The following is a 22,833-nucleotide window of genomic DNA, read 5'->3' as shown; positions in this document are numbered from 1 at the left end:
CCCAGCTCACATTCCCTGTTATTGGGTGAACAATCCAACGCTTGGTGAATTCTGCTTCACAATGATAGGAAGAGCTGACATCAAAGGATCAAAAAGCAACGTCGCTATGAATGCTTGGAATGTATGAGATTGGAGAGCTCCTCCTTTTTCAGTGCAAACAGGTGATTATATATAAAATATAAGATTCAAAATATGCACAGATAGAGTCCTACAAAGAAGTGCAGTTAGTTTTACAATATGAGGATAATAGGGTAGAATTGGGAAAATAAAAAATGTAAGAATGTATTGGATAGGATGGTTGAATATATACTAATTAATTATAGTGTACATGGTGATTAATATTCACAGATGGATATATATTACATGCGGGAATGACTATATTGCACAAGATGAATGAATATTGAGGTAGTTATGTATATATCTTGCACATTGTTCACTATAATGATGGCTGTGGTTGATACATGTGAGAGTTCAGGGTGGTGATGGCTCTTAGAAAGAAACTATTTTTAGTCTGTTTTGTTGTAGCCTTGATGCACCTGTTCTGGATTTCTGCAGGCATCAGCAAATCTAATTTAATACTTTTTAATGCCCTTTTTAATGCCACTTTAAACAAATTTAATGCCCATGTCCAACTGCAGATAAAGTTTTACATATAGTTTTAAAACAGTTTACTGTCGACAGGCTTTAACCGGGTTCTGAATAGTTACTCCTCCAATCAATTCTGCTGAAACATGCATTTTCGCATTTTTTCAACATTTGCTAATATTCCCTCCGCTCTTTTGCCACGGCATGAGCACGCTCACAGCACGTGCATTCCAAGCATCTGGTGTCGTAACTTCATGCAATAGTCAATTAAAGGGTTCCGCTTGTCTCATCATTACACTATACTTCTGATCAAAATGATTAAATGTTTATAAAGTCAAAATAAATCGTGAATAACAATGCTTTTTTTCCTATCAAGTGTATTTATTTTTTTAATGCCTCCAGACATGGAATTTAATGCTTTTTAATAGGCCTGCAACAGTACACAAAATTTTCGGTTCGGGACGTTTTTGGTTTTGAAAGCCATGGTTCGTTTTTTTCGGTTCAGTACAGGAAGAACGAAAACCCCTCGAAATGTCTTTAATGCACTTATTATGAATTTTTGTACATTTTTCCCCCAATTTTTGGAGACAATAGAATATAGAAAAACAGGAGTAATATAATTCTGCTGCTATAAATCAAATAGAAAATAAAATAAATACAATATTACTAAAATGTGTTTTAAACATTAGTATTGCACTTTTCACAGAAAGGTAGTTTTGAACAAACTTATTATAGTGCATTATAGCTTTAATATAGTGGGGGTGTGGTCCATAACTAACGCTGGTGTGAAATTAAAGTGAAACTTTACATACTTTCAACGTCCAACTCCAGGGTTCTATTCCTCTGTTATACAGCATGTGTGAGTGAGAGAGAGAGAGAGAGAGAGTATATGTAAGTGTTTGAGAACTACTGGACATAAGCGGTTATCTTTCACCTGAACCCAAAGTGATCCCAAATGGGACCGTAATGATGGTGGAAGGTCTTCTGTCTCTTCCCTTCAGGTTGACATCATATTTGTTGTTTGTTTTGTTTTTTTAACCTTATATCAGCTGCTATTTCGTATTTCTGGTCAATGTGCGTTCCTTCAATATGTCCGTGTGGAACTTGCGTGGATTTAAAGTTCCGCATCGACCGACATCTTTTGTTACTTTTTCTTTTTCTCAACATACTGTGCCGTTTCGGTACAGCTGTGTACTGAACTGAACAGGTGTGTACCGAAAAGGTTCAGTTCGGTACGTGTACAGTGGTCCCTCGTTTATCGTGGGGGTTACGTTCTAAAAATAACCCGCAATAGGCGAAATCCGAGAAGTAGTCAGCTTTATTTTTTACAATTATTATAGATGTTTTCAGGCTGTAAAACCCCTCACCACAAACTTTATACACTTTTCTCAGACAGGCATTAACATTTTCTCACATTTCTCTCTTGTTTAAACACTCTCAAAGTTCAAATCTTCATTTATTCCGTAATGGCGCCCTACAGCCGCGTAACTTCTACCTTCCTTCAGCATGTCCAGAAGTCCAACTTTTTGTGCGATGGTTAGCATCTTCCTCTATCTTTTGGGTGCAACCGCAGGTGCCTTTGTCGGTGCAGAACATTTCGTCAACATTGTGGGTTTTGTCGGGGGAGAAAACTTGCAAACATACAGCACTTCAGAGTCACACTGCTAGCAATCGAACATTTATGTAAATTTGGCAAGCTGAACACATTCTGTACTGTACAGGAGACATGGCACGGAGGAGATTGATTGACAATGGTCTACAGTCCCTTAGCCAATCAGGACGCAGAACACAATGTGCATTCATACACTGTAAAAAAAAAAAAAGCATGCAAAATTGCACTAAAAAAATCTGCGAAACAGCGAGGCCACGAAAGGTGAACCGCGTTATGGTGAAGGACAACTGTACCGTTACAGGCCTACTTTTTAATGCCATTTAAGGCCTTAATTTTTGCAAAATCTATTTAATGCTTTTTAACGGCCTGCAGAAACCCTGCTGTAGCGCCTGCCAGAGGACAACAGGTCAAACAGCTGGGAACCGGGATGTGAACTGTCCTTAATTTAGGTAAAGAATCTGTGGCTGTGTTTTTGTGACTCCGCTCTGAACAAACACCCCATTCCTGTCATTTATCTGGTAAAGTGATACTTGTGAAGACATAGTAGATTCGGAGCTGCTTGCTGCTGAAACCTTGTACATGTGAGAGATGAGCTCAAGTGTGGGAGGTTCATAATAGTGTTAAATGAGCAGCAAGTGTCACATGACACATTAGTGCACACACACAAGCTCTGGCATTGCAATAACAGATGGCCATGTTTCCCTGTAGCTCCACATTAAGGTCCTTACAAGATCTACGGCTGGAAAACTGCATCTGAAATCTGCTGCCGGGGGTTGGGGGGTGGGTGGGGGGTTGTATTGGTTGAGATGGTTGATGGAAAGTGTTAACAGGGTTGTTTTTGCGCTCACAGTTTTCATGTCACATTATTGCACTCGGATGAAGACTGCAGTTGGCTTGCCCACTATCTGGGTAATAATAACACGCACTAAGTGTGACACATGAAGTCATTCTTTCTGATGTATGAATTTTGTTAACCATGTGATGATGCCCCAGAGGCCTGACCTGACGCTGGCTGTATGTTTCACTTCCACTTCGAGTTCATGACCTGATATGTTGTTACAGAGATGCACAAACACCAGGGGGCGTCTGTCTGTCTGTCTGATCCCTGCAGCGGAAATTCCCACTGACTATGTTCATAATTTTCTGAAAATAAATGTCCTGCTTCCACCGCCTGGAACAAATTACAGAAGGACATAAAACTGAAGGGACATTCAAAGTCATTTTAAATCAATGGGGAACAGTTAAATCAGGATGTAGATGTTTTTCTAATTGATTGAATCAGGTTCTGCTTTGAGATGCTTTTAAGGAACATTTTTATTATTTTTAGTACCTTTTATATTACTGATGGTGTTTTATATGTATGTTCTTAATTTAGTGATTTACGTATGGTTTAAAAACGGACTTTTATTGTGTTTTATGTATATTGTTAGTGTGGTTGTATGATGCATGTAAGATTTAGGCCCAATCCCAATTCACCCCTTGACCCTTACCCCTCAGTTTTGCACGTACACCTGGAGGGGTAGTGTTGTCCCGATTCTCAATTAGACGGAGGGGAAGGGCTAAGGGGGAGGGCTGTATATCCCTTGAAACAGAGATATTTCAGGACCACACTACGAACGGAGAGGGAGGAGAAATTTCCCATAATTCTGTTCAAATCATTGGCAAGCAGTGGCGATTTCTCATAGACTGCAAGCGAAGCTCGGCTTCCCCTAAATTACGAAAATTAAATGGTTAAATATGTACGGTTGTGTTGACATTTCATTGACTACAAATGTGTTTGAACACGTTCATCTCACAGACGAGTTCATTCAGAATCAGCTTTATCACAAATCAACAGACTCGATGTTGTTCACTTCTCATACATTCCCGTTGCGCTGTTTTCTCATACGATCTCTGCTCAGTGCATTTGTCCGTAGACGCTCAGCGTCCATGCACTTCAATGGGACTGAGTGGAACAGTTTTTTTCATTGCCTCAAAACTGGACGGTAATTGGATAAATGCCACGATGTTGTCCCGCCCCCGGACGCTCAGCATCTCTGGGGGTGAATGGAGCTGTGGGCGGAGCTTGGCTGGGCTGGATGCCAGGCTTCCACGTGCTGATTGGAGGATCAGTCAAAAGGCTGAATCCCATTTGATTGACAGCTATTTTCAGATCTACTCCTTCACTGATACAGTTCAGTTTAATACCGTCACACATTTTGCTGTGAAATCGAGAGAGAAACCACTACGAAATTACCAGTTCATTTCTTGCACTGCAAATAAAACACACTCATTGTACTTCCTTGTTTCAATTTAACATAATTTCAGCGTTTTCTTGTTTACTTGGTACGATAAGGATACTGACCATTTTCTTAAAGAGGAACGGAGGGACGAATTTATGTTTAAATAACTTGACCATTTTTTAATGTAAGCCGACAATGAGCTTCCCCTGTCTGAAAGACAAGCAGCCACCACTGTTGGCAAGATGGAGGTAAATACAGCCAAAAAGTGCAGCAGTGTGATGAAAGAAACACACAAATAAACATATTTTCTTTGAAAACAACTTAATCATTTGATCGACCGTTTAATACTGTTTCAATGTGTTACAGATCGTATTTCTACAGTTTATAGTTGATAGCCGTTAAAAGATGACCAAAGCCCATGGAACAGAGACAGTTACAGCTACTGATGGCATGGTGAATACTTTGGGAAACAAAGTTGTTGCATCTGTTGAAGGTGGGGTACGAGATCTTAGAAAAACGGTTCGAGCAAGCTACATTTTGAAAATACTCAATTCAAAAGTCCAAACCCCTTTCTTCAGACATCCCCTCAAAGCCACGCCTCCAGAGTACTGGCACACACAATGCTTGTTCTTGAGGGTTCACAAGCGTTGCACAGCAACAAATTTGCCCGGCTCTGGCGGCCCCAATCCATGCATACCTCATTCAGTCTCCTCCAACACCCCCACTCTTACAGAACAGCCCCAGTTCATACCTATCTGACTAACGTTACATTTTCTAGTGGTTTATGTTAGTGACAAAACAGTTTACCGGTGAACTTTCCATCCTAATTTAACTAATATAGCCAAGCTCTGGCTCTGCTTTAGTTTCCTGTACCAGTGCTCCAAGCCTCTGAGAACGCACGATTCATGCACAAAGAGGGGGGAGGGACAAACGGCAGTTGAGTTTGATAGACATATCACCGTTCAGTCATTTCAATTGGGTGCTTAAAACGACTGGATGGTGTTTTTTCAGTCCTGTCCGTTCCACAGGTGACTAAATTTTTTTTTATTTTTGTGTTAGAGCATTTAATTAATTGGTTGTAATCAGAGTGTGAAGGGAATTTTAATCAATATAGTAAAAAATGCTCCAGGAAAACATCTCGCACCCCACCTTTAATAGCAGCATCAATGACTGCTAATGATGTAACAGGTCTCAAAGTGTTGTCTCATTTCATAGGGGAATGTTTCAACCCCTAACCCTTGCAGCTCCATTTCAAGGGGTCGTGCCAAGTGCAAGGGCCAAGGGGTAGGGGTAAGGGGGAGGGTTAAGGGGTAAATTGGGATTGGGCCCCAATGTACGGCTGTGATTTCTATTTTGTGTCATGGTCAGGATACTCTTAAAAAAGAGATTTATTTTTTCATCTCAATGACCTTTTACCTGGTTAAGTAATAATAATAATAATAATAATAATAATAATAATAATAATAATAATAATAATAATAATGCTACAGGGGCAATAAGGCCAAAGAGGAAATCCCGTTATGCCTCCTTCATCTGGCTTTAATGAGACGTACTACACACTACCATTACTGCCACTGAAAACACTCAGAAACCACCCCTTCTGTACAAACTTTAAGCCTTTATTGCTAATATTCTGTCTCATTATGTCTTTATCACAAGGCAGTGACATTCCAATATTTAGACCGGCACCTAATTTATAACAAGTGACTTTCAAGATTTAATAGCCCAAACTGAATACAGTCTAATGAAGATCATCTTTTTCAAGATAAGAAAGATGTCATTTTCTGCAAATAACAAGCCTCTCAGTTTCTCCAAATGTGTTTCATCATATAGTCATTTCTCTGAGCGGTTAAAAAAAGAGGCATCTCAGCAGACAATGGAACAGACGCTAATGAGCACATTTAAGAAACACCTCACTGGTAACACTGTGATGTACTGAGGTAATAAAGTGATGAACGGCATCTTTCCCAGTTTCATTCACAACAACAAATCCTCAAATCAGCTTTTTAAAACTGCTATTAACAGCATAAAAAAGACATCCAGAGTGTGTTTCTATAAGAAGATGTTGATGAGTCATTATGTTCAAGTATGATCACTAGGTTTTGATGGAATGTTGAAAAACTTGGCACAAACTTCCCCTCGGAGGTAAGGGTTAACTGAAACATGAAGAGAATGTCTGAGAAGTGCCTTGAATTTCATCAAATTTGGCCCAAACATTCACTTGGCTGCAAGGATGGACTGATGGACTGATTTAAATTTTGTTAGTCAAAAGTCAGTGTGATCTGACTAAAACATCTTTAGCCATAACAGCAAGTAACTGAGATGATAACACAAGGAGATCATGATGCAAGGATAGTGGACCATGGATTTTCAGGCTCTAATGCAGGGAGTCAAACTCATTTAGGTTCAGGGGCCATATTTAGCCCAATTTGATCTCAAGCGGGCCAGACCAGTAAAATAATGACTTAATAGCCTATAAATAATGACAAATCCAAGTTTTTCTTTTTGTTTTAGTACAAAAAAAAAGCCCAATTAAATTATGAAAATATTTACATTTTATAGAAAAGATGTGAAAAACCTGAAAAAACAGAAATTTCATTTGAAAAATTAGTGCAATTTTAACAATATTGTGCCTCGACTTATTATTTATACATGTACATTACACACAATGTTACATAAACATTTGGTAACAGGCAGAATATTATTAACATTTTGGAGTTTGGAACTAAAATTTGAACAATTTCGACAATATTACGTCTCTTATTATTAACACAACTACAGATCACAGTGGATCCATAAATGCACAAAACATTTAGTAACAGGCAGAATATTGTTAAAATTGCAATTTTTGGGTTGTTCATCTTTGTTTTTATTTATATATTTATTTACATTTTATTGTGAAAGAATAGTTTTGTAAATGTAAATATTTTCACAGTGTAATGTTATTTTTTTCACTTAAATTTTTTCCACATGATTTTTCACAAAGAAAATTTGTAGTTGTCATTATTTATGGGTTATTGTGTTGTTATTTTTACTGTAGATCACATTGGTCTGTATGTGGAACCTGAACCAAAAGGACTTGGACAACCTGGACTGTTCGGGTTAATTTTTGTACTTTCATCCCACGGGCCAGAATGGACCCTTTGGTGGGGAGGTTTTGGCTCCTGGGCCACATGTTTGACACCTGTGCTCTAGTGTCTTTGGTGGAACGATTGTCAGTGGCAGATCCAGAAAAAATTGAAAGGGGTAGGTACAGGAGAATGGTGGGGTCTAAGGTTGGAACCGTTGTAGGGGTTCAAGGGGGTGAAGGGAAGCAAAATTAACATTAGAAATGGGTGCTTCTATGAAACTGTTACCTAAAAACAGAACGGGGGGACTAAACATTCAAACCAGATGTAGACTGTTATGAAGCAAATTTGGAAGCACTTTGGGTCTATTTTAAAATTAAATATTTACTGAGATAAAGAGAAACTATTTTTCAGAGAAAAGACATTTTTATATTTTTTATATATATATTTTTTATACCAAAATCCATATGTAACACGGTGAAAAGAACACGAAAATTACGTACTACTATTTTGAATATCTTTTTATTTTCTCACAGGTGCATTTTGGGAATTGAACTAATTATGCAAAGCAGAGTGTTTCACAAAAATGACAGCTGTTGCAAAATCACTCATGTGTTTAAATGGGCAGGTTTCGCATGCAACGCGAGTGGACACGATGGGTTACACACAAAACCTGGAATGAGACTGAGATTCATGAAAAACCTGCAGGTCTGGATAAGAAAAACCACTGGGATAATCAAACTTAGCACAGTGTCTTTATTTATAGTGGTATAAAAGACCATTTCAAACCATGTTTTCCAGATCAAATGACACCTAGGTAGTTTTTCACTTCCCAGTTTTGGTCTTATTTTTGACCTCAATATTTTATTAAAAAATGAATTAATTTTGGGAAGGCTCAGAGAAAGAGTATCATTTTTTTTGCATTTATCTGAGGTCATCCTTAGGTACATCCTGGGGGTAAATATATCTACATTTCTCTTTAATTATTGGGTCTAAAAAGCTGGCAAAGGACCAGGTACCAAAATTAACCCAAATGCTTCAAATCACATAAAACTTTATCTAAAATTATTATTATCATACAGTAATAAAATGAATACAATTGAACCTCACTAATGTGAGCACCTTTGGAACCAAAGCAAAGAGTTGGCTTTAATAAGGTTGGATTCAGTTATGTCATTGAATTCCAAGTAATTTAAAATTAGAAACAACAGGATAAAGTAGAGGTACTGACCTATGTTTGACAACTGTGTGATTCACTCAGTCACTGTGTTCCACAACAACTCCAAGATATTTATCATAATTTCTGGACTATTGAGCACACCTGAATGTAAGCTGCACCCACTCAATTTAAAAAGAAAAAAATTTTGTACATATATAGGCCGCACTTGTATATAAACCGCAAGTGTCCACGTTGTAGCCAAGGTTAAAATAGTTTTGGATTTTTCATTATAGTTTAATTTAATTCTGACTTTTTTTTTTCTCTTATTCAGTTAGTTTTAATTAGTTTTTAGTACAGGTTTGCTATTTTTTTTTTATTAGTTTTCGTTATTTTCTAATTGCTTAGTTTTAGTTTAATTTTAGTATTAATTTTAGTTTTGTTGTATCTTTTCTCTTCTTCTCCATCATATTCAAATAAATCCCAGACAGGACTCTGCTGCTTTTTCCCAACTTTAGTTTCCATGTTTCCAGGTAGAGTGGGGACCAGAAGACGACTGGAAACCACAAGTGACCACAAGTGATGGACCGTGAAGTACCCTATGGTGCCGCTAGCTAAAATTGCGAGAGCGAAATAAATTGCTTTCATATCAATCCAACATTGGCAAAGACGAAAACGAAGGGAATTTTATTCATAATTTTTATATATTTTAGTTAGTTTTGTAAGCACACATTACAGTTTCAGTTAGTTATTTTTTTCTTTTAATTATAGTTTTTATTTATTTCAGTTAAGGAAAATGTTTTTCAATTCTAGTTTTCGTCTTTTTGTTAGTTTTCGTTAATGATAATAACCTTGGTTGTAACCTGAGACATTTACACAGAAATATGTTACACAGAAAGATTTTTTTTTACTTTTAATTAAACAAATGCTTTTGTCCGTGTCATGGAAGTTTCTAGCACTCTGAACACAATCTTGAAGCAAGAACACAAAAACTCACTGAATTGGGGTTAAAGCAAATATATTGTTACATGTAAGAATATTGAAGCAACAGACCACAATCGTCCAAAGCCTTGCCCCCTGCTGTCCGACCAACAGAAGGATTCTCAAAGCTGATGTAAATTTAGTTTTTTCCCATGTTAGGTTCACTACAAATTGATTGGTTTGGTAAACTCCACCTATGTACACTTGGTCAGTGAAGTCAGTAGTGTTTCCTTAAAGAGAAGGTCGACAGTAAGACCCTGACTCATCAATAAGTAGACAGTGAAGGAAACAACAAGCTTGACATGTTCACAGCAGGTGGTCATATGTTATGCAATGTTTAAAATGGGAATACTGGACTCTGAAGCATTTCACTTTTCTTCGTCATCTGAACAGTGTCTGTAATACGGCAGGTTAAAAAATAAAAAATACAGTAGCCTACCAGAAAAGTCATTGATCACTATCTTCATCCTCCTCCTGCGCACCAAAACCACTAAAGTCATCTTCTTCAGTGTTGCAATTGAATAGCCTCAGAATTACTTCATCACACATTTTCTCAGTCTCTCTTCTGTTGTTGCTCTCAATGTCACTTCCGTCTCGAGGCAGATTCGCCCTTGAGCTCTTCACCACGCAGCAGTCCAGCCTTTTGAAACCCGTTGGTGATAGTGGATTTTTTGACACTGCTCCACACTGTCAGGATCCACTGGCAGGCTTGAGCAACAGTTGTTCTTCGCATGCGGGCAGTTTTAGTAAATGATTTCTCGCCGGTAGTCATCCAAGCCTCCCACTCAACTCAGAGTGCCACTTTAAATGCACGATTCACACTGATGTCAAGTGGCTGCAAACACTTTGTTGAGCCCCCAGGAATCACAGCTGGAATTGAGTTTGTCCTTTCAATGGGTGCTTTCACAGAATCTGTTATATGGGCCTTCATGCTGTCCAAAACGTCCACTGTGACCTGATTGGTAATTTCACTGGTCTGGTGTGATGAGCCTAAATGTATTAGCAGCATGAAGCTCGTCAGCTCGTAAAATATAAATTAACAGCATCATTGTTTAAGCCGCAGGGTTCAAAGCGTGTGAAAAAAGTAGCGGCTTATAGTCTGGAAATTACGGTAATATTCAGTCCATGTGGTTCTATAGTTCCCACTAGGGATGGGAATCGTTAAGAATTTAATGATTCCGATTCCATTATCGATTTTGCTTATTGATCCGATTCCTTATCGATTCTCTCATCGATTCTCATTGGGTGAGGGAATAAAAGAGTACAAATGGGTGTGTTTGCAGTAACTGTCTTTTATATTTCCATCTCTGCACAGAAAATATAACATATACAGTATGTACAAATAATAATAACAGATGACGCCGGGCCCGGTTCGGGGGGGGGTGTACAGTGAAAGTGAAACTTATGACGCTTTACTAATTCCTCTATTGCCGCATTTCCACTACGTGGAACCAGTTCGACTCGGCTCGGCTTGTCTCCCGTTGTTGTGCACCTCATTTCCTTTCCCTTCTTACCTTCGGAAACTTGTATTTGAGGAGTTATGACGCTTGTTGCCTGCACCGGAACTGGCCCGGCGTTCACTCTGCTGTTACATTCATAAGCGTCGCTAAGTAGCGTATCAAATACGTGACATTCCTGTAAATGATTCACATGCAGCAGACAAATGTTTGAGGATATTGGAAGGATTCCACCCTTTTGAAGACATGGAAGCTTTGCAAGTGTTCCAAGTAAGTGGACCTGGTGTCGTCTTTTTAGACCGTTTCTGCCTCAACGCTATGTCGGCTACATTCTGATCAAAACAATGCAACGTACGTGTGACGTCATCGTGCATGCACAACGAAGGCGGAATCGATAAGCAGAATCGTTAAGAAGGCAGGCAAACGATTCCAAGGAATCGAGCTACTGGGAACCGGTTCTCAAAAAGAACCGGTTCTTGATTCCCATTCCTAGTTCCCACTGTATAATAATATGTTCCATACCTTCTGTGGCTGCCTGTTTGTTTTTCATGCAGACTCAAATGCTGCTAGAATAGACAGTTGATCAGATTTTAGTCTAGGGTAAATTTAACTCCCCTTACCAAATAGACTCTCATATAGACTCCCTCCCAATACAAGATACAGGAGAGTCTTGAGACACATAAAATTGCACGTTGAAGTATATGAGGATGGATAGCTCAGTAAGTAACACTGTGGTCTATGATGCAGGAGATCCGGCAATTACAGTTATATTATTTTCAACCTTCGGCGTGTTCAAACAGGGTAGCGGAGTGTCAAGGGCGCCGGCCGGAAAATCCACTATTACATTTACGCTGAATGTGATTGGATAATAAGATGTTTTGTGATTCTAACTTACTTCTGATTCTGATGTGTGAACAACAGGTTGACCTTTGACTTAGTTGCTAGAATAAATCATCTGTATCTGCCAGTTTCATAGCCCTTCTATTTGTCCTTGGAGGTCACAGAACTGAAGTACTTTTATGATATTAAATGCCAGGCACATAAAACTCTACTGACAAGAACAGATAGAATTGTCTCTTGTCATGTACATTAATAGATTACTTTGTATAAGTATACCCAATACCCTTTCTTCTGGGAGTCACTCTGATCAGACTAACCTGTACGCTGTCAGACTGTTGTCCTTCTGTGCACAATACATTTACATTTACATGACAGTTTTTGTCTTAGTAACTTTATTTCTTCAATATTTTGATATACTTTTACCCCCCCTTCCCCCTTCCATTTTTTCTGGATCCGCTACTGTAGGTGTGATAGTTATATAACACTAAAGGCGAAGACACATCACCCAACTGCCGATCGCCACCGGAAAAGGTAGGATATCAGTCGGCTCTCGTTTCCCCGACACGATCAAAAAAGTGTGAGGAACACACCCAATCGACTACTGACTTCGGTGTATGTTGTGCGCTTGCATGAGGTTTAAAACTGGAAAATAGGGATAGGAATTGAGAACCGGTTCTTTTTGAGAACCGGATCCCAGCAGCTCAGTTCCTTGGAATCGTTTGCCTGCCTGCTTAACGATTCTACTTAACAATCCCACCTTTGTTGCACATGCGCGATGACGTCATGCATACGCTGCATTGTTTTGGTCAGAACGTAGCCAACATGGCGTTGAGACAGAAACGGTCCAAACAGATGACACCGGGTCCACTTGTAACACTTGCAAAACTTCCATTTCTTCAAAAGGGTGGAATCCCTCCAATATGTTCAAACATTTGTCCCCAGCATGTGATTCATTTACAGGAATGTCATGTATTTAATGCACTACTTAGCAGCGCTTGTGAATCTAGCGGCAGTGAACACCAGGCCGTCATCCGGGCCTGGTTCCGGTGCACCAAACGTAATACTCCCTCAAATACAAGTTTCCTGAAGATAGGGAAAAGGAAATGAGGTGCACAAGAACGGGAGATGGGCCGAGTCGAACCGGTTCCACGTAGTGGAAATGCGGCAAAAGAGGAATCAGTAAAGTGTCTTTAGTTTGACTTTCACTGAACGCCCCCACCCCCCAAACTGGGCCCGGCGTCATCTGTTATTATTATTTGTACATATTGCATATGTTATATTTTCTGTGCAGATGGAAATATAAAAGACAGTTAAGGAAAACACACCTGTTTGTACTCTTTTATTCCCTCACCCAATGAGAATCGATAAGAGAATTGATAAGGTAATTGATAATTTTGATCGATAAGCAAAATCGATAATGGAATCGGAATCGTTAAATTCTTATCGATTCCCATCCCTACTGGAAAATGACAAACATCTTTCTAGACAAAAACCCAAAGCTCGCTGTCGTCACTTGCTGTCAGCAGAGAGTGTTGAGTAGTCAAGAAGGGTTGTTGTTGTTGTACTTGTTGAACGGCTGGCTAGTAATAAGAAAATACTGGCGTTGTCAGCTCTCGTGCTTCTTCTTGTGGAAGAAGAAAAATGTTGCAGGTGAAAACTAAGGAGAAATCGCACTATGCTAACAATGCTAACAGTGTTCACTTCATGGAATGAATGAAGTCCATAGTCAGCACTGACTGGCACTCATTCAGAGCAGTGAATGGACTATCATAGACGACAGTAATAGTGTGACATATCTTGGCATAGCTGGATTCACATGGAAACTGCTCATTCACTGATTCACTAGTCAAGGGCTTTAACTCCACCAATCAGACTGGTCCGACTGAATGATGAGTAGTGCTGATTAACATGTTGAACTGGCCAAAAAGACTGGCGATGGCACTAATGACAGCTAATCTCTCTGAACACACCAACCAAGCTTGTGTCACTGCCCTCACCAGACTGCCTGAAGACGTCCGACCGCCGAAAATCAGGTTGGTGTGTCTTCGCCTTAAGATGAAGTACTAGCATATGGAGTGATATAAATTTTCCATTACACAAGAAAACAAAAGCCAATACAAAATCTGTGCATTTCTAAAAAGTGGTTTTGGGTAAAAGATAATGTCTGCTTAAAGGAAGAACAAAAGTTTTAATAATTAGTTCATAGGGGAAAATTTCAAGGTTAAAATACATTTAAAACCTACAACCTTATGGTGTGGAGGAAAAGTCGGTTTATGAAGGAAATAATTAGCTCTTTGGGGATAACATCTGCCTATCTAATTTCATCAAATTCTGTCAGATAGTTGTTCAGATATTTTAGTTTCTATTTATTTTTGTTATGACAGTGTGGCTAAAAACAGCACCACAAAGGGCTTCTAAATGGTCACTGCTGCCTAATTCTGTATTTCCCTTTCTAATCTTACAAATATGTATAATTTCTGTGAGATCTCCAGCCCAGATTAAAGGCCTGTTTTTCAGTCTTCCTGCCTAGCTGATAAAAGTACTTTGGTTTCTCTTTGAGCCCTGAGGAGCAGCTGGGTCAGTATCCAGCTGGGAAGAGTGTGTATTCTGCAGATTTCATCATTAATTACAGTGAGTCACATGCTCATATTTTGAGGAGGAATGTGAGTAACTTTACTAACAGTTGCCTCAGGGCTTGAGCTGCCTGTTGATTTTTGCTCTCATTAATGTTGACTGATGTCCACAAGGGCGACTCACTCCCAAATCAATCCAAGCATAAAATTATCCCAGGCTGTGCGGCACGTTTGGCTTCACGGCTGAAAAATTCAAACACTTGGGGGCACTCATTACCTTATTGAGTTCTAATGTGTTCTTAGTGAATGATAAACAATACATGCTCATAATTACCCCAACTATTTCCAACTGTGCCATAAAATGTGTACGTCTCTTACTCTTTGGTAACTCAGACTCTGAATACCGTATTATTTTTAGGTTCAATAATAATAATAATAATAATAATAATAATAATAATAATAATAATAATAACTTGGGATGAATTTGTGAAATGCAAAAATTACACGAAGATATTAACAATCCTTCTATTTCAGGTTCCATATTCAGACTTATTCAATCTCCAGTGGGTCAGACCAGTAAAATACTATCATAATAAGCTATAAATACTCACAAATCCAAATTTCTCTCTTTGTAATAATAATAATAATAATAATAATAATAATACATTTTATTTGTGTAGCGCTTTTCATAGAACTCAAAGACACTTTACATGCAGCAGATAAGAACAGAAACCAGGCATATTAAAAACAGATTAAAAGCAGGTGCAAAGGCAGGTATACAAATATAAAACAGTTAAATATTAAACATTAGGATTAAACATTAAAAGCAATCTTAAATGTAAATATTTTCATGTATTTACACTAAAACAAAGTGTAATTTCACAAAAAATGTGAATAAACTGAGCAAATATGAACAACCTGAAATGTTGAAGAAAAGTAAGTACAATTTTAACAGTATTCTGCCTGATATTAAATGTTTTGTGTATTTGTAGTGATTTGTAAGTTATAATGTACATGTGTAAATGATAAACTGAGGCAGAATATTGTTAAAATTATACTTATTTTTTTCAGTTTGTTCATGCTATTCACATTGTTTGAAAGGATAGTTTGTAGATGTAAACATTTTCATTGTTTAATTTGACTTTTTTCCCTCTAAAACATAGAGACAATTTTGGAGTTGACATTATTTATATAGCATTATGTTATTATTTTACTGGTTTGGCCCATTTCAGACCAAATTTAGCTGAATGTGGCCCCTGAACTAAAGTGAGTTTGACACCCCTGTACTAGAGCCAATCTTGGATACTCCTTCATGAACTCATTCTCCTCTTGTTGACACAGTACTGTGGTGATATATGGCGCATACTTCAGTTCATTCTTTTGTGCATTTGCTTCCACAGTACTGTGGCAACTGATGGAAGAAACGACAGATTAGTGATAGTATATAGTATAGAATAGGAATGATTGTTCTAAATGCTCTATATGTTGTTTTATGGTGTTCTTTGCTCTGTGCAGTCAGTGAGGCTGGAGAAAGTGGGCGGAGCTACATGTTAGATGCGACAGTTCTGTGTCAGTTCTGTGTTGTGATCCTGTGGACTTCGGCACTCTGTATATTGTCCCAGTGGCTGATTTATATCAATATCAGATTTACTAACTGGTGCCATGCATATGAGTGTTTGTGTGTCCTGATGGGAGTCTGTACTACAGCTCTCACGTTGCCCTGTAGCACAAACTGATTGAGCTGATTCCAATCACCTGTGCTGGAAAAGGCTAATTGGTGCAGGAGGTTCGCTGGCTGATCCACCAATCAGAAGGAGCCACCTGAGGATATAAGGAGCCAGCAGAGCAGCATTCAGGAGCAAGGTGTAACCAGCTCTGCTTGTGTTCCTCTTTGTGTCTTGGAGATTTTTGAAATTTTGTAAACTTATCGAAGCACTATTGGGATCTACAAATTATTAGACCACCTTTTGTTTTCTTCAATTTCTTGTTCATTTTAATGCCTGGTACAACTAAAGGTACATTTGTTTGGACAAATATAATGATAACAACAAAAATAGCTCATAAGAGTTTAATTTCAGAGCTGATATCGAACCATTTTTCATGTTTTCTTGATAATAACCAAAATCACTTCAGTTCTTACATCAATATCTATGGCATTGTACTGACAAAAACAGTGCTTTTAGGCATTCCATGTTTTCTTTTCTGTTTTAGTCACATGATACACACAGGAGTTAGTACTTGATTGCATAAACCTTGTTTTTGATGGTCAGTAACTTTTTCCGTGACTGTATTTAGGTTTAGAACATATTTGCACACACATTAGATTTTTCTGTCAGCCTCATTAAAGACTGAGTGCTGTTTAGTGTTGTATATCTTTTTTTTTTTTTTGTCGAGTTAGAGCAGTTACTTTTCTTTTGCATATAGTAACTTTCAAATTCTAGGTTAGAGTCTCTTTTTGTTCTTGTTTTTCTCTTTTTCATAGCACTCATTTAGTTTTAGTTGCCTCAACCTTTGTTTATTTTTAAAATTCTTACTATTGTTAATAAATAACTTTAGTTTAACCTCATACCATCTGGTTTTATGTTACTTCCCTTTACCCCAAGGTTATACTCGTTAACGAAAACGAACGAAATGACGAAAACTAAAACTGAAAAAACATTTTCGTTAACTGAAATAAATAAAAACTCTAATTAAAAGAAACAAAATTATAACTCACTGAAACTGTATTGTGTGGTTACAAAACTAACTAAAACGTATAAAAATTATGTATAAAATTCCCTTCATTTTTGTGTTTGTCAATGTCGGATTGATATGAAATTGATTTATTTGGCTCCAGCAGTTTTAGCTGCAGCACCATACGACACTCCACAGTCTGTCATGTCTGGTCACTGGTGGTTTCCAGTCGTCTTCTGGTCCTAACTCTACCTGGAACATACAGACTGAAGCTGGGACAAAGCAGCACAGTCCTGTCTGGGATTGACTTTAGTGATGAGTGGGGTCGGGTTTTTTTTTTGTTTTGTTTTTTTTTGTGCACTGTGTGTGTGCCTGAGTGACAGAGACAGAGTGGAGCTAAAGGACAGAGTCAAACAGGACTAGCATCCGGGTAAAAACTGGAGAGTTTATCACCATGAAAAGGCCTTCCAAGGCCTTCACTGCACAGTTTAGAAGAGGAGAAAAGAGGAGGATGAAAACTAATCCAATTACAGAGGAATGGAACCTGTTGTAATGTTAAAAAACGTTGGATGTTACTAGCTACAGCTAGCTGAACTGAAATGAAGCAAAGTTGGCTAATAATGGAACTGGAGATGATTAAGATATGAGAGATCTGCTAAGGTGTGGTTTACTGCTGATGGACTGGGTTATATATGTTTATATATGTTTCTATGCGGTTTAACTGCTGGTTAGCTGGTTTATATATGTTTTATAGAAAATAAAATATGGTAGAAAATAAAAATAAGGTAAATAATGTAAAGAGATACTGTTTAAAGAAGGCCCTGCATGTGTCTTTTCATGGAAGAAGGCCCTGCTGATGATTCTGCAGGCGCAAGCTTTTGTAAACAATTGTGAAAGGAGGATTCTCTGCTGGTTGTGGTATGAAGTTCCTTGACCTGGCTGCTGACCCTGCAAACCATGTTGACCATGGTAGGCCAGGTTGGTGCTGGCTTAATAACTTCTGGGCAGTATGCCCAGACCATCTAGTGACTCATTCGGCACAGCTGCGCTACTTAATTAAAAGAAGAACCAAAACAAGTGATAAGAAGAACCAAAACAACTGATAAGAAGACTAAAAATGACCTTGAGCGTGTATGCAGCAAGTAGGGTAAATGGCACAGATGTACCTGACCAAAGATGGTTTTAAAGGGGAAGCTTCTGGGGGTAATAGAAACCGAGGGATGGTTTCTGCCAGTGGAAAAACACCCCGAATCTTCTAGAATGCTGGAAAAAGGGGATTTTGGGAGGAGGGACCCGGGGTTTACGGGAAATCACGCCCCGAGCCCCGAAACAAGGTATAAATATTAGGGGATTTTCGGCTACCCTTCAGACCATTCCCAGGTGTGTCTCCGTGTGTTTTTCCTTGCTTTTGCAAATAAACACATGTATGGCTCTGAAGACAGACTGGCTCGGCTCATCATTGTCTCTGAAGAAGTTCTTTCCTGATCATCACTTAGACAGAATTCTGCAGTTTCAATTAGGCAGGGAAAAAGGCGCAGACCAACTATCAAGTCTCGTTATTTTCTATCTGGTTTAACTGCTGGTTAGCTGGTTCATATATGTTTCTATCTGGTTTACTGCTGGTTAGCTGGTTCATATATGTTTCTATCTGGTTTAACTGCTGGCTGCTTTGTGCATCTCCTCTCACGCTTTGCACATCTTCGCATTGTTTTCACGTAAGTGACGTTGTGTATGGATCACACACACACACACCCCAACCTGCTATAGGGAATTTATACATCATAATGAACATGTGTTTGTGTCTCTGCTCAGTCAATGAGCCGCCCTAACCCGACCCCCAAATAAAGTGTCCAGAGTAACCCACTGATTCACACCTCACTAATTTCTTTGAATAGGATGGTGAGGAAGATAAAATATATGAAATAACTAAAATTAATACTAAAACGAAACTAAAACTAAGCATTCAGAAAAAAACGATAACTAATAAAAACTAGCAAACATGATCTAAAAACAAATTAAAACTAACTGAATTAGAGAAAAAAAGTTAAAACTAAACTATAATTAAAAATCCAAAACTATTATAACCTTGCTTTACCCTAGTGAGCTGGTTGTAACATACATTTTAATTGTAATCATGTGTCAAGAAATTCAAGGACGCTATATACAAGTCAATATAACACTGGATGAAAACAAATAGGAAAAGGAAGCGCAGGACAAATTGTTATGGTGAAGTTTTGCTGCTTACTGAATCACTTATTTTGTGTTTTTTCCTCGGTTTTACTGCAATATCAGGGTCAGGATGAACTTTATTGTCCCGTATGGGAATTTTGTTTTGGACAACATTGCTGCATTCACATTTGGACACATACAATTACAAAACAACTCAGTCACAAAATCTTGAAGTCAGCATAATTCATCACAATTATGTATTACACCTAGTCCATATATTGCACCCTTCCAAGATACAATAAATAGAATAAATATAATTGATACAACAAGTTAATTTAAAAAGGGTGGGAGTAATTTCATTCCTTAAAGAATAAAAATTTTAAAAGCATTGAAACACATAAATAGTAAGAACATGGGTAGTTTTAAAAATATCTCAGTGTATTCCACTATTTAAAGATTGAATTAATATTTAGTGATATTTTAAGACCTAAAATCATTCAAGTATATGTCTAGAGATTTTTTTTACATTGCATTAATCATCACTAAATTCTATAAAAGACTAAAACCACTTCTAGATAGTTGTTCATGTGTCTCTACCTGTAATCCATGGTTTTCATGTGCATAGTCTGATCCTGTCCTTTTTTCTTTGCCACCAGAGAGGGGAGTTTGTATTTAGAAGTATTTAGTTTTACTGCATAAAAGAACTTTGTTGAAGGCTGAAAGATTAGTGAGTCATTTTTTAGCATAATTTGTATTATTTGTTCTGTATTAACCCATAAAGACCCAGTGCTACCTTTGTGACAGTTCCCAAATTAATTTTTCTTCATTATTTAACCTTTCTTAAGTAATTTAGTACTATTCATTGTAATATTATCTTGTGTATTTTGTATTTTTCAGTGAAAATCAGGTATTTTCCTATATATAATTTATTAATCTTGTAGATGTTCATAAAACCTCAGATTAAAGTTGAGGGTTATTTTTTCAAAAATACAGAAAACTGAAAAAAAAGAGACTTTTTCTGCAAAGATATCAAACTGAACATAAAAACAAGTATGTCCATCCACTGTCATTGATCCAACTCCATGGGTTTTACTGGTGAATCAATGTTGTAGAAGATGACAGTGTTTCCACATTCACTACGGAGCCTCTGAATGTCCAAATGGGTCATATCTGGTGACCATGAAAAGATGACAAACTGCATTTTACACCAATTATTTACATGGATTGATAGGATTAGAGCAGCGGTGTCAAACTCATTTTAGTTCAGGAGCCACATTCAACTAAATTTGATCTGAAGTGGGCCGAAACAGTGAAATAATAATATATAAATAACGTCAACACCAAATTTTTCTCTATGTTTAAGAGCAAAAAAGCACATTTACATTATGAAAAGGTTTGCATCTACTAACTATCTTTCAAACAATGTGAATAACACGAACAAACTGAAAAAATAAGTGTAATTTTAACAATATTCTGCTTCAGTTTATCATTTACACATGTACATTATAACTTACAGACCACAGTGGACCTACGAACACACAAAGCATTTAGTAACAGACAGAATATTGTTAAAATTGTACTTATTTCTCTTTAAGACATTTCAGGTTGTTCATATTTGTTCAGGTTATTCACATGTTTTGCAAAATTATACTTTGTTTTAGTGTAAACACATGAAAATATTTACATTTACAAAGAGAAAAATTCAGAGTTGCCATTATTTATGTTATTATGATAGTATTCTACCGATTTGATCCACTTGAGATTGAATTGTTCTGAATGTGGAACCTGAACTAAAAGGATTGTTAATATCTTAGTGTAATTTTTGCATTTCACACATTCATCCTAAGGGCCGGACCGGACCCTTTGGCGGGCTGGATTTGGCCCCCGGGTCACATGTTTGACACCTGTGGATTAGAGGTTTGACAGTTACAAAACATTTTAGATCAGTGGATACTTTTGTTTTCCAGTAGCTGTTTGGGTCTTCGAGGGTTAAACCACGGTGTCTTTACCTAAAACTAAGCAAATCTGGGCACAATTAAATCTATATATGAACATATATGAAAATAGTTTCTGTTTGGTTGAAAAGTCCGATCAGTTTTAACACTGATATGGAGAAATTTTCACATAAAACACACTTTTAGTAAAAAAAAAAAAAAAAAAAGACATTTATGTAAGGTGTGTACAAGGTGTTTGTGGAAATCTACAATAGCCACATTTTCTTAACTTTTTGTCTTTGTAGTAAAGCTCCACTGTAGTGTAACTGAAGTAAACACATCACTGAGCCTTGTTTTTGCATCAAGTAACGTGTTCGTTCCTTGTAGAAAGGCAGACAACACTCCAGTCAATATTTCTTACAGTCCAGATGAGTTTTGCTTGCACACTGCATCCTCCAGAGAAGGCAGACAGTTTGTTCCCTTTTATTTATAGGACATTGTTAACACGAAGGACAGAAAATCACTCCCTTAGGTTGAATGTGCACGACCCATTCTGAAGAGGTTTTTATCGCTAAACATAGATTTTTTTTTTTTTTTTTTTGCAAGACGCAGGCAGTTTATTTTAGAAGCACAAGAGTCATATGGAATTGAGCTGCACTGGAAAAAATCTATATCTTACCAATTGTATTTTTCTCATTTCTAGTCAAAATATCTCATCACACTTAAAATAAGACATAACCACCTAAAGAATAACTTTACAGTGAGATATAAGAACTTTTTTTTAGACAATAGATCTTGAAAATCTTATTTCAAGAAATCTTACCAAGATAACTTTCACTTGTTCCATTGGCAGATTTTTTTTTTTTTTTTTTGCTTAATTGAAACAAAAATTTCTTGTATTAATTTTTTAAAATTTGTTTTTAGAGGGGCATTTTTCCAGTGTGCAACTCTGTAACTAGAAGTGAACTCATTCTCTCCTTAAAACTATCCATTTGGCAAAAATCCTAATTCACTTGTAGTAAAGTTTTGGTGAGTTTCATCAACACATCTAGAAAACAACACTATGTTTGTATTTGCTCAGACAGGCAGCTCCATTTATTAGGGACCGAGCCCATGGGGAGAGGCCCTCTTCCTCACTGTTGTATTTTGTTCGTTTTTATATTATTATTCTCCCGCCACCACTTTAACCTGGAATTTGACCCCCTAAACATGCTAAAAAACTCACCAAATTTGGCACATATGTCAGGTCTGGTGAAAAATTCGATAAAATGTAAAAACTAACCCCATAAGTGCCAAAATGAGCTCTCTAGTGCCCCTAGATACACAAAAACAGCCCTAGCAGCCAGTAGGAATGTCGTAGAAACATGAAACAAATGCCAAAATTTTCGTCTCATCGAGCCCGAAAAATCATACACTCATACTCATGAGCTAACTCCAACAGGAAGTTCAGAATTTGCCTTTCAAAATAAAATGCTCAAATGACAAACTTCCAGTAGGAATGTTGTAGACACACGAAACCAATGCCAAAAGTTCTGTCGCATTGAGCCTGACAAATCATACACT

The 22,833-nt window shown here is 37.5% G+C and overlaps 1 long non-coding RNA gene across 1 annotated transcript; it reads right to left on the bottom strand.

The window, feature by feature from the left end:
• On the bottom strand, positions 1–21,683 carry LOC115421239 (uncharacterized). Its single transcript, XR_003935652.1, has 3 exons — positions 21,671–21,683; positions 9,198–9,199; positions 1–104 (listed from the first exon to the last, which is right to left on the bottom strand). It is a non-coding gene; the product is annotated as an uncharacterized LOC115421239 (long non-coding RNA).
• Positions 21,684–22,833: the final 1,150 nt, after the last annotated feature.

This window comes from Sphaeramia orbicularis, chromosome 6 (genome assembly GCF_902148855.1).
Source record: "Sphaeramia orbicularis chromosome 6, fSphaOr1.1, whole genome shotgun sequence".
NCBI classification, from domain to species: domain Eukaryota; kingdom Metazoa; phylum Chordata; class Actinopteri; order Kurtiformes; family Apogonidae; genus Sphaeramia; species Sphaeramia orbicularis.
The sequence above is the reverse complement of the archived record's forward strand: the minus strand, read 5'-3'. Positions and strand labels throughout refer to the sequence as shown.